This window comes from Callospermophilus lateralis, chromosome 3 (assembly GCF_048772815.1).
Source record: "Callospermophilus lateralis isolate mCalLat2 chromosome 3, mCalLat2.hap1, whole genome shotgun sequence".
NCBI classification, from domain to species: Eukaryota; Metazoa; Chordata; class Mammalia; order Rodentia; family Sciuridae; genus Callospermophilus; species Callospermophilus lateralis.
In genome coordinates, this window is record NC_135307.1 from 48,326,134 (window position 1) to 48,339,895 (window position 13,762).

General features: G+C 35.6%; 1 protein-coding gene and 1 non-coding gene across 2 annotated transcripts in view; both read right to left on the bottom strand.

Annotated features, from left to right (window-relative positions):
* The window catches only part of Slc25a21 (solute carrier family 25 member 21), a 502,454-nt gene that overhangs the window by 482,961 nt on the left and 5,731 nt on the right, over positions 1–13,762 (bottom strand). The gene's annotated exons all lie outside the window — the stretch shown is intronic.
* LOC143395970 (U6 spliceosomal RNA) lies at positions 9,472–9,578 on the bottom strand. The gene has a single exon (XR_013090875.1). It is a non-coding gene; the product is annotated as a U6 spliceosomal RNA (small nuclear RNA).

Here is a 13,762-nt window from a genome sequence, read left to right on the forward strand (position 1 = left end):
ACCCCCAAACTCATTTATTATATGTAAGGAGAATTTCTAAAGTTTCTAAAAATAAGTAATCATAACTGTTAAATCCCAAGGCACATACATTCTAGATTCATTGAGAGCCTTCCTAAGTACTGGCAATATTAGCAGTAAACATCCCTCCATTATGGATCATATAATTTGATGGAGGAGATGCTACTGTCTTGCAGTATAAGTAGATATTTGCCTTCCCTGCCTTTATTTTAGGAAATGTAATGATACTATCAAGTTAAGATTTAAAGATAGCTATTGACATTATTATTCTCATGAATATTTTCACCTTTGAAGGAAGAGCTTCTAAAAAGATGAGTGCAGGTTTGTGGTTGGACTAAAAACATTGCTTCCTTTTTTTAACTTCTCTAGACTAAAACAGATTTCTTTAGGTAAAAAAGCAAGGCCTAATATTGCTTGTAATCCAGTGATACACCTCTGGAATAGTTGAGATCATTCACAGGCATAACGTTCTGGAGCTTGAGAGTCTGCAAGGGTCAGTCCAGAGTCAACAAATACCCATTGTGCTAAGACCTCTGATAACGGAATATGTCTTTTATCTACAGCTAAATTTGCACATGGCTAATACCTGAATGCTGGGAGATTTAGCCCTGGGAAACTAAACCTTGGCCTGCTATTTCAGATGATGGGACTCAATTCATCACATTGTTATTTCTGTTATTTTAATAATATTGTACAGCCCTAATAGAGCAAAAACTATTGCTCAAGCTTGTGTTTTTAAAATTGTTGATTTTTTCCATCTAATCTTGGTTAAGAATTACATAAGTATTATCACTGTACAGAATGGCTGAAAATGAAACTTTCAGGGACCTTAAAATGACAACTGAATTTAAATATTTGACAGTTTATTCAATGAGTTATTGAAATAAAGTTTTTGTATTGGGCCATCCAAAATAATAATGACTTGAGACAAAAATTTATTTCACCCTTGTGTAATAACCCAATGGTAAGCCACAAATATAGCTCCAGCCTGAAGAGAAAGGAAATTACACAAACTCATTGTCCAGAACTTGGCCACAAGAGCTATACCTAGGTCCAAAAGAAATTAGGAAATGTATGTTGCTGCATGGTCATGTAACCAGGATGTAGTGGTGGGTGGTTGCCAGTATGGAAGAAGGAGAGAACCAACAGTGCCTGTCATTAAAAAAAAAAAAAAAGATTTAGGAAAAGCTACACTTAAAATGACATTTTCCGGGCTGGGGTTGTGGCTCAGTGGTAGAGTGCTTGCCTAGCATATGTCAGGCACTGGGTTCGATTCTCAGCACCACATATAAATAAGTAAATAAAATAAAGGTTCATTAACAACTAATAAAAATATTTTTTTTAAAAAAATGACATTTTCCCTTTGAAAGATTTTGTCTTCCTTAAGTCTAACTATTAAAAACTCTTATTCATAAGTATTAAAAATATTATGTGCTTAAAATCCATAGATCTGAGTATAACTTCTCAAAGCTTATTTACAAATACTATGATATGTTTTCATTAAGGACATTCTAGGTTCTGCTGATTAGATTGAGTACTTAAAGCATTTTAAAATTTAAGGGATTACTAAACACTGTAAATGAAATAGTTAAGGTGTTATCTTTGTTATTGTAATAAAAATACTGAAATAATCACCTTAATAAAATGTTTATTTTGGTTCACAATTTTGGAAGTTCTAGTCCATGATTGATTAGCCCTATTGCTTTGGGGTCTGTTTCAGGGAACTACCTCAGTGTGGGCAGCATGTGGCAGAACAATGTTGTTCACCTCAAGTCTAGGAAGTAAAAGAGAAATTGAAAGACACAAGGGTCCCTTTCAGGACACACACTCAATGATCTAAAGACCTTGCAGTAGGCCCCACATCAAGGGTTCTACCACTTTCCAAAAGCGCCAAGGTGAGGATCAAGCCTTTAACACATGCACCTGTGGGAGATATTCCAGATCCAAACTATAGCAGCTAATGAGGCAACTTTTTTCAATACCTAACTATGATATAATAGGAACAACATGCAGAGGTCATTCATGTGTCAGAGCTCTGTTACTTGGAACATAACTGGGAATATAGGAATTAAGAAAGCCTCTAAGCAGTCAACATGCAGAAATCCATGCACTTTTGTCCTAAGTATAGGTCCCCAGGCCTTCACTTAGAAACTACTTTTATACCCATTTCTTAAAGTCTGTAGAGTAGAAGTTAATTTCTTAGTTTATAATCAGATTAGAAAGAAAACATGAAAAGAGAATGGGAGGATGAGTTGGGAAGAACAGGGAATGTTCCAGAAAAGTAAAAAAAATAATTTACAAACTTCAGGTCATATGCAGCCTACCTAGCAAATTACAATACATTCATTGAATGTTTACCTTATGCCAGGCACTGGGCTAAGCATTTTGCAACAAATTATCATGAAAACAATATCCCTATGCCAGAGGGTCTCAGCCTCTGAATGTAACTGATGTCAAGTAACTTACCTGAAGTCACACTCAGTATTTGAGGTGTACTTTTAATATAAGTACACATAATTTAAGACACCTCTTTGTGCATTACTGGAATGTTGTTTTTATAGTCTAGTTTGTTTTGTCTTTGTTTTTTCGATGTGAAATAATGACTTCATTATGCAAATGATTCTTTTTTGTTTGTTTTAATTAGTTACACATGACAGTTCAATGATCTTGACATATCATACATTTGAATCAGATGGGATATAATCTCTCATTTTTCTGAATGTACAGGTTGCAGAATCACATTGGTCATGCAGTCACGTATATACATACAGCAATAATAATGTCTATTTTATTCTGCTGTCCTTCCATTCCGCACTTCCCCTCCCCTCCTCTCCCATCACTTCTCTCTACCCAATCTAATGTGACTCACTTCTTTTTGTTTTTCTTTTTCCTCACATCGTTATACATGTATTCTGTATAATGATGAGGGTCTCCTATCTTTCATGCAATTCCCCTTCTCCCTCCCTTTCTCTCCCACCTCTCTTCCCTATTTAGTGATAATCTTCCTCTCATGTTCTTGCTCCCTACCCCATTTTGAGTCACCCCACTTATATCAGAGAAGATGTTCGGCATTTGTTTTTTAGGGACTGGCTAACTTCACTTAGCATAATCTGCTCTAATGCCATCCATTTCCCTGCAAATGCCATGATCTTGTTATTTTTTAGTGCCGAGTAATATTCCATTGTGTATATATGCCACATTTTTTAATCCATTCATACATTGAAGGGCATCTAGGTTGGCTCCATAGTCGAGCTATTGTGAATTGTGCTGCTATAAACATTGATGTGGCTGTGTCCCTGTAGTAGGCTGTTTTTAGGTCTTTTGAGTATGGTCCAAGAAGAGGAATAGCTGGGTCAAAATGGTGGTTCCATTTCCAGCTTTCCAAGGAATTTCCATACTGCCTTCCAAATTGGCTGCACCTAATTTGCAGTCTCACCAGCAATGTATGAGTGTACCTTTTTCCTCATATCCTCGCCAGCACTTGTTGTTTGACTTCATAATGGCTGCCATTCTTACTGGAGTGAGATGGCACCTTAGAGTAGTTTTAATTTGTATTTCTCTGATTGCTAGAGATGGTGAGCATTTTTTCGTGTATTTGTTGATTGATTGTATATCCTTTTCTGAGAAGTGTCTGTTCAGGTCCTTGGCCCATTTGTTGACTGGGTTATTTGTTTTTTGTCTTTTTTTTTTGAACAAGTCAAGGATGTCCTCTCTCACCACTTCTATTCAACATAGATCTTGAAACACTGGCCAGAGCAATTAGACAGACGAAAGAAATTAAAGGAATAACTATAGGAAAAGAAGAACTTAAACTAGCACTATTTGCTGACGATATAATTCTATACCTAGAAGACCCAAAAAATCTACCAAGAAATTTCTAGAACTAGTAAATGAATTCAGCAAAGTGGCAGAATATAAAATCAAAGCCCATAAATCAAAGGCATTCCTGTATATCAGTGACAAATCCTCTGAAATGGAAATGAGGAAAACTATCCCATTCACAATATCCTCAAAAAAATAAAATAAAATACTTAACAAAAGAGGTGAAATATCTATACAAGGAAAACTACAGAACCCTAAAGAGAGAAATAGAAGACCTTAGAAGATGGAAAGATATACCTTGCTCGTGGATAGGCAGAATTAATATTATTAAAATGGCCATATTACCAAAAGCACTCTATAGATTCAATGAGATTCCAATCAAAATCCCAATGGCATTCCTCACAGAAATAGAAAAAGCAATTATAAAATTCATCTGGAAAAATAAGAGACCCAGAATAGCTAAAGCAATTCTAAGCAGGAAGAGTGAAACAGGTGGTATTGCTATACCAGATCTTAAACTATACTACAGAGCAATAGTAACAAAAACAGCATGGTACTGGCACCAAAACAGGCTGGTAGACCAATGGTACAGAATAGAGAACACAGAGACCAACCCACAAAATTACAACTGCCTTATATTAGACAAAGGTGCTAAAAGCATGCAATAGAGAAAGGATAGCATCTTCAACAAATGGTGCTGGGAAAACTGGAAATCCATATGCAACAAAATGATATTGAATCTCTTTCTCTCACCATGAACAAAAGTTAACTCAAAATGGATAAAGGACCTAGGAATCAAACCAGAGACTCTGCGTCTAATAGAAGAAAAAGTTGGCCCTAATCTCCATCACGTGGGGTCAGGCCCCAAATTCCTTAATAAGACACCTGTAGCACAAGAGTTAAAACCAATAATCAACAAATGGGATGAATTCAAACTAAAAAGTTTTTTCTCAGCAAGAGAAATAATATGTGAAGTGAATAGGGAGCCTACATCCTGGGAACAAATTTTTACCCCTCACACATCAGATAGAGCTCTAATCTCTAGGGTATATGTAGTCTATTTTTAAGTTTAGATTTTCTACCCATATGAAAAAGAATCAAGATGGAAAATCACTTAAGAGCAAATATCTTGTAGCTTCCTTGGCTTGGATAAATAGCAAACTGGTAAGCTGGGTCAGGACCTTAGGGGATCTAAAGTCAGAAAAGCATTCATTTCAATGCCATAAAATGTATATGTGTGAATTTTTATAAATTTTAATAAAATTTTTATAAATCAGGGTTCCTAAACAAAAGCTTTAATGACAGATAATTACTTCTTAGAGTGGCTGTCTTGTGTACTGTTGGATATTTAACAGCATCCCTGGCTTCTACCCAGTAGATGCTAATAGCAATTCCCTTCCCAGATATGACAAATAAAACTGTCTCCAGAAATTGCCAATCTTATCTTACAGGGAAACACTGCCCCTGATTGAGAACCACTTGCTTAAGTAAAAGAACCAACATAATAGTTAAGTCTACTGAACTTTCTGGAATCATAGAATGGCAGGCCTGGAAGAGACTTCAATCAATTCTTCATGTGATAGGTGAGGAGGTTGAGGTGTGAAGAGATTGAGGGCCTTGTCTAAGTTACCAAGCTACTTAGAAGAACTGGGTGGCATAGGTAGACATTTTCTGATTTTAAAATTGGTGATATAGGCATTGATGTTTGCTACTTTTCCTATAAGGTGAATATTGTGGCAGTAATAGCCATAACCCGTTCAAAGCATATTTTAGATGATATAACTCACCTGTCCTAAGCCAATAGTGGCTTCTCTGTCACTCTTCAAATAGAATCCAAAGTCCTAGCCATAGACCAAAAGGCCCTGACTTCTGGCTACTTCTCCATACTTATTTTCCAGTCTTCTCTTTCACCCTACTCTTGTCATACCTTTTCTTTTTTTAACATTTCTTTGAATATCCCAAGCATATTTCCATATTTGATGGTAGGAATGTTCTTTTCTTAGTCATTCCCTTGGTTTTGCTTCTTCACTTCCTCTAGCCTTTGTACAAATATTATTTTAACAGGCAGGTTTTACTCTGACTAAAGTAGCGTGTTTCTCCAACCTTTTCACTCTTTACCTAACATGATTTATTTTTATTCATTGCAGTTTCAACACCTGGATATATTCTGTGTTTATTTGTATATTCTTTGTCTTTCCTTTCTCTTGAATGTCAAGTCCCATGCAAAAGTGACTAGTATACTGTCTGGCATATGGAAAGCACTTAGTAAATAATAATTAATTCAGTGAGTAAATCACATTCAACTCAACTGAACACAACATACACTTAAGTAATCACAACCTATATTGCCTGACTATTCCCAAACAACCACTAATATAATTTCTGTCTCAGGCTGGAGTTGTGGCTCAGAGATAGAACGTTCACCTAGCGTGTGTGAGGCACTGGGTTCAATCCTCAGCACCAGAGTAAAAAAATAAAATAAAGGTATTGTATCCACCTACATCTAAAAAATAAATATTTAAAAAATCTGTCTCTATGGATATGCCTATTCTGACTATTTCATAGGAAACTTTCATTTAACCTTCTATGTCTGGCTTCCTTCACTTAGCATAATGTTTTCAATATTCATCCAAGTTCTAGGATATATCAGTACTTCATTCTTTTATGGCTGAATAATATTCTATTGTGTTTATATAAAACAATTTCTTTACCCATTCATACATTGATGAATATTTGGATTGTTTCTACCTTTAGGCTGTTATGAGTAAATACTGCTACAAACCCATGTGTCTGTGTGGACATATGCTTTCATTTCTCTTGGGTGTTTTCATAGGAATGAAACTGTTAGGTCAAATAGTGACTCTATGTTTAAAATTCTGAGCATCTTCCAAACTGTTTTACACAATAGCTATATTTTTTATTGATTTAAAAAAAAATGACAGCAGAATGCATTACAATTCTTATTACATGTATACAGTACAATTTTTCATATGTCTGGTTGTATATAAATTATATTGACACCAATTCATATCTTCATACATGTACTTTGGATGATGATATCTATCACATTCCACCATCGTTGCTAATCCCCTGTCCCCTCCTTTTCCCTCCCACCCTTCTGCCCTATCTAGAATTCATCAATTCCTCCCATGCTCCCTCTCCCTACCCCACTATGAATCAGCCTCCTTATATCAGATAAAACATTCAACATTTGTTTTTTGGGGGGATTGGCTAACTTCACTCAGCATTATCTTCTCCAATGTCATCCATTTACCTGCAAATGCCATAATTTTATTCTCTTTTATTGCTGAGTAAAATTCCTTTGTGTATACATGCCACATTTTTTTAATCCATTCATCCACTGAAGGGCATCTAGGTTGGCTCCACAGTTTAGCTATTATGAATTCTGCTGCTATAAACATTGATGTGGCTGTGTCCCTGTAGTATGCTGTTTTTAAGTCTTTTGGGTATAAACCGAGGAGAGGGATAGCTGGTCAAATGGTGGTTCCATCCCCAGTTTTCCAAGGAATCTCCATACTGTTTTCCATATTGGCTGCACCAATTTGCAATCCCACCAGCAGTGTATACCTTTTCCCCCACATCCTCACCAACACTTATTTTTGTTTGTCTTCATAATAGCTGTCATTCTGACTGGAGTGAGATGATATGCATTTCTCTAATTGATTGACATGATGAACATTTTTTCATATATTTGTTGATTGATTGTATATCCTCTTCTGAGAAGTGTCTGTTCAGGTCCTTAAGTCCTTGGCCCATTTGTTGATTGGTTGTTTTTTTTGGGGGGGGGTCTTAGCTTTTTGAGTTCTTTATATACTCTAGAGATTCGTGCTCTATCTGATGTGTGAGGGGTAAAGATTTACTCCCAGGATGTAGCTCTCTGTTCATCTCCAGATTATTTCTTTTGCTGAGAGGAAACTTTTTAGCTTGATTCCATCCCATTTATTGATTCTTAGTTTTAATTCTTGCACTATAGGAGTCTTATTAAGGAAGTCGGGGCCTAATTCAACATGATGATTAGGACCTACTTTTTCTTCTATTAGACATAGAGTCTCTGGTTTAATTCTTGGGTGCTTGATCCACTTTGAGTTGAGTTTTGTGCATGGTGAGAGATAGGAGTTTAATTTCATTTTGTTGCATATGGATTTCCAGTTTTTCTAGCACCATTTGTTGAATATGCTATTTTTTCTCCAATGCATGTTTTTGGCACCTTTGTCTAATATAAGTGAATTGTAATTTTGTGGGTTAGTCTTTGTGTTCTCTGTTCTGTGCCATTGGTCTACCAGTCTGTTTTGGTGCCAATACCATGCTGTTTTTGTTACTATTGTTCTGTAATATAATTTAAGGTCTGGTATAGTGATGTCACCTGCTTCACTTTTCCTGCTAAGGATTGCTTTAGCTATTATGAGTCTCTTATTTTTCCAGATTAATTTCATGACTGCTTTTTCTATATCTATGAGGAATGTCATTGGGATTTTGATTGGAATTGCTTTAAATCTGTATAGTGCTTTTGGTAGTATTGTCATTTTGATAATATTAATTCTGCCTATTCAAGAGCAAGGTAGATCTTTCCATCTTCTAAGGTCTTCTTTGATTTCTTTCTTTAGGGTTTTGTAGTTTTCATTGTATAGATCTTTCACCTGTTTCATTGATTCCCAGGTATCTTATTTTTTTTTGAGGTTATTGTAAATGGGGTAATTTTCCTCATTTCCTTCTCAGAGGATTTGTCACTGATATACAGAAATGCCTTTGATTTATGGAGGTTGACTTTATATCCTACTACTTTGCTGAATTCATTTACTAGTTCTAGAAGTTTTCTGGTGGAGCTTTTTGGGTCTTCTAGGTATAGAATCATATCATCAGCAAATAGTGCTAATTTAAGTTCTTATTTCCTATCCATATCCCTTTAATTTCTTTCATTTGTCTAATTGCTCTGACCAGTGTTTCAAGAACTATGTTGAATACAAGTGGTGAAAGAGGGCATCCTTGTCTTGTTCTAATTTTTAGAGGGAATGCCTTTAATTTTTCTCCATTTAGGATGATGTTGGCCTGAGGCTTAGCACAGATAACCTTTACGATGTTGAGATATGTTTCTGTTATCCCTAGTTTTTCTAGTGTTTTAAACATGAAAGAGTGATGTATTTTGTCAAATGCTTTTTCTGCATCTATTGAGATGATCATGATTCTTATCTTTGAGTCTATTGATGTAATGAATTGCATTTGATTTCCGTATGTTGAACCAACCTTGCATTACTGTGATGAATCCCACTTGATCAAGGTGCACAATTTTTTTTATATGTTTTTGTATTCGATTTGCCAGAATTTTATTGAGAATTTTTGCATCTATGTTCATTAGAGATATTGGTCTGAAGTTTTCCTTCTTTGATGTGTCTTTGCCTGGTTTGGGTGATATTGACCTCATAGAATGAATCTGGAAGTGCTGCCTCTTTTTCTATTTCCTGAAATAAATTATAGAGTATTGGTATTAGTTCTTCTTTAACAGTCTTGTAGAATTCGGCTGTGTATACATCCGGTCCTGGGCTTTTCATGGTTGGTAAGGTTCTAATGGAGTCTTGTATTTCCTCACTTGATATTGGTCTGTTTAAATTGTCTAAAAACATGGAACACTTCATGAATTTGTGTGTCATCCTTGCACAGGTGTCATGCTAATCTTCTCTGTATTGTTCCAATTTTAGTATATATGCTGCTGAAGTGAACACCACAGTAGCTATACTACATCATACTTCCACCAGCAATATATGAGCATTTCCACTCTGCATCCCTTACAATATTCATTTTTTCTTTTTTTAAATTATAGCTATTATAGTAGCACAAAGATATAAAGTGGTATCACTTTGTAGATTTGATGCGCATTTCCTTAATGATCAATGAAGTCATGTACTTGTTGGCCATTTGTATATCTTTGTGTAATGTCTATTTAAGCCTATTTTTTAATTGGATTGTCTTTTGGTTGTTGAGTTATTAAGAATTCTTTACATACTCTGGATACTAAGACCTTATGAGATATATGAAATGAAAGTATTTACTCCCATTATGTGGACTGTTTTTTTTTTTTTTCATTTTCTTGATAACTTCCCTTGATGCACAAAAGTTTTAAATTTTGATAAAACCCAACTCCTCTAATTGTTTTTTGGCTGCTCATGCTTTTGATGTCAACCTAAGATTCACTATCAAATCTAAAGTCAAGATTTACCTCCACATTTTAGCTATGGAGTTTTTGCTCTTATATTTATATCAATTATTAACTTTGAGTTAAGTTTTGCATATGAAGTAAAATTAAGGGTCCAAATTCATAATTTTGCATATGGTTATCCAGGTGTCCCAGCATGGTTTATTGAAGAGATTTTTCTTTCTCAGTTGAATGATATTGGCAACATTTTTGAAAATTAATTGGCCATAGATATTTGTATTTCTTTCTGGGCTGTATATTTTATTAGTCTATATGTCTGTTATGGTTTAGATATGAGATATCCCCCCAAAAGATCATGTGTGAAACAATGCAGGAGTTTTCAGAGGTGAAATGATTGTATTATGAGAAGTGTTACATAATCAGTGAATTAAACTGCCAATATGGATTACCTGGGTAGAAATTGTAAACAGGCTAGGTGTAGCTGGAGGAAGAAGGTCACTGGAGAAGCACCTTTGGTGTTTATATTTTGTACCTGGTGAACGGAACTCTCTGCTTCATGATAGTCGTGTCCTGATCTGTTTCTTCTTCCATAATAGTCTGCTTCATCTTGGGCCCAGAGCTATGGAGTTGGTGGCCCCTGAACTAAACTTCTGAAACCATCAGCCAAAATAAACTTTTCCTACTTTAAAGTTGTTTTTTCCCCCAGGTTTTTGGTCACAGTGACAAAAAAACTGACTGAAACAATATCTGTCCTTATGGCTATATCATTCTGTTTTGATCAGTGTAACTTTGTAGTGAGTTTTGAAATCAAGAATGTCATTTCAGCCTGCAAAACTGCCTTTAGCATTTCTTATAGGGAGATCTTGATTTTTCTTTATATAGGAATGTCTTAAATTCTTTATTTTTGAAAGATAGGATTCTTAGTTAGTGGTTTTGTTTTTCCTTCAGCACACTGTTTCATTGATCCTTAAGGAAATGCACATCAAAACTACAAAGTGATTCCACTTTATATCTTTGTGATACTATAATGGTTATAATGAAAAAAAAAAGGAAAAAATGAGTATTGTAAGGGATGTAGAGTGAGAATGCTCATATATTGCTGGGGGAACTATGATGTAGTATAGCTACTGTGTAAAACAGTTTGGTAGATGCTCAGAATTTTAAATATAGAGTCATTATTTGACCCATCAGTTCCATTCCTAATTAAATATATCAAGTACTGCCTCTGGCATCCATGATTTCTGACAAATCAGTTGTTAATCTCATTGGGGATACTTTGTCTGGTGATTTGCTTCTGTCTTACTGCTTTCTACATTTTCTCTTCATTTGGGGATAGTTTTATTTTAATAAACCTCAGTGTGACACTCTTATTATCAATCTTCATCTTCATTGATGTGTAGGTTTCTATTAGTCTGATCAGGATGTCATAACAGAGTAATATCAACTGGCTGGGTAAACAACAGAAATGTATTGTATCATAGTTCTAGAAGCTATTGGTCCCCCCCCCCCCAAAAAAAGTGTCAGCAGGGTTGGTTTCTAGGGAGGTCTCTATTCCTGGCTTGCAGAAGGCTACCTTCTCACTATGACTTCACATGTGGCCTTTTCCCAGTGTGTGCATGAAAAGAGAGATCTCTGTGTCCCTTCCTTTTCTTATAAGGACACTTGTATTAATATATTAAGGTCCCATCCTTATTGCTGCATTTAACTTCAATTACCTCCTTTTTTTAAAAATTTTTTTAATATTTATTTTTTAGTTTTCAGCGTACACAACATCTTTGTTTGTATGTGGTGCTGAGGATCGAACCCGGGCTGCACGCATGCCAGGCGAGCGCGTTACCGCTTGAGCCACATCCCCAGCCCCCTTCAATTACCTCCTTAAAGGCTTCTTCTCAAAATACAGTCACACTCAAAATAAAGCCCTACAGGATTAGGGCTTTAACATAAAATTATTTGGGGTGGGGGATTCATAACAAGGTTCATCAAATTTAGGAATAATCTGTCCATGACTCATTGAAATCATTCCTCATCTATTTCTTTTCTCCTGGGACTTATGTGATACATGAATTGATAAACCTGATGGTTTCTCTTAAGTCTCTTAGGCTCTGTTTATTTTCCTTCATTCCTTTTCTTTTCTGATCCCTCAGTGGCCCACACGGCAGATCAACATGCACAACCAAGATTTTTTGGAGGACAAAGTTCTTATTGTCTGCTTTGTTACCAGCCATTTCTACAAGGAATGTGGCCCATTATCTCCAAGGTCCCCTGCCATGGGAATAGGGGTGAGGGGGAAAGATGCTGCTATGCAAAACTGAAATTCACCAGCCATATTCACACTCCCTGGAGATACTGCAATTGTGCAAGTAGATCTTAGAGTTCCAAAAGAACTGATTCTTGTAATTCTTGCTAGCTCAAGAGTTTTACTAGAAGGACCAATTTCTTGAGTCTCTTGTTATACAATCATGATGCCACTGAGACACATAGAATTTTTAGAACTTTTTACTGATTTACCTCTCTGCACATTCTAGTGTCAGGCACAAAATTAAGTGACAACTACTCAATGACTATGAGGAGACTGAGAAACAAAAAGAAATAACAACAAGAAAAACACAGAAGTCATTTGATGCACAATAGTGTAGTGAAATCTGAACATTTCATTAGACTAGGGATCATTTTCGTTTTTTTAAGAAGTTGGCCAAATCTGAGGTTAGAATACAGGTTATGGACAGACTGAAAAGACTTAAGAAATTTAGATGTTATCCCTTAGCATAGGATAGTAACTATCAAAGGCTTTTAATCAGGGGTTTAGCATAAGCAGGATTTGATCTGTACCCTGTGCTTTATACTTCACTGTTTAATATTTAAAATCATGTTTAAAATATAAAAATGGGTATATATTTCCAAGCACAGCATCAGTAAAGACCAAGTTCAAAAGAAGGAGAGGCTTCTTTGACATTGCTGACAGTAAGAAAGATTTTCAAAGGTATTTTCAGGGGGAAATCTAAGAAGGTACAGGCATATCATGAGAGTTATGCTGAGAAACCAGAACTGAGGATAATGCAGTAGAGAATGAGGACCTCAAACTGGGTTTTAGTTCTGACTTTGCCATACCTGGCTATTATTTAAAAAGTCAGACTCCTAAACTTTTGTTTCTTCCTCTACATAGACATTTTTTTTCAAGCCCTTATCTTGCTTGATCACTCAAGAGCATTCTACAGTTAACTCTTCTTTCTTTGATATATAGCACTCCCTGTTAAAATTTTTTATCTTTCTAATTTTTTGACTGCTCTTTCCTTTATCACCTTTAAAGGCTTATCCTTCTCTACCTGACCATATACAAGAAGTTAGAGTAGGCAGTCCTTTGTTCTGTTATTACTTGATAACATTCCCTCATCTTTCTCTATGTATACTGGTTCTTGGTTTTTCCTCCTGTTACAATGGGAAAAAATTACTTGAAACTATAAAGTATCTAATCCTTTAAGACACGAAAGATCACATATAGTATGATTCCATCTATATGAGATATCTAAATAGATGAATCCAAGAAGGCAGAAAGCAGAATGTAGGGGTGAGGAGGAGGGTGGAATGGAGAATAACTGCTTAATGAGTACAAGGTTTCTTTATGGGGTATCAACCTAAATAACAGAGACTCTCAAAGAAAATGAGTTCATTCAGTAGTAAGCAGAGGATTATAATCTGGGATACACATGCTATAGTGAACCATGGGACTCAAGTAGACCAAGAAAAGAGAAAAGT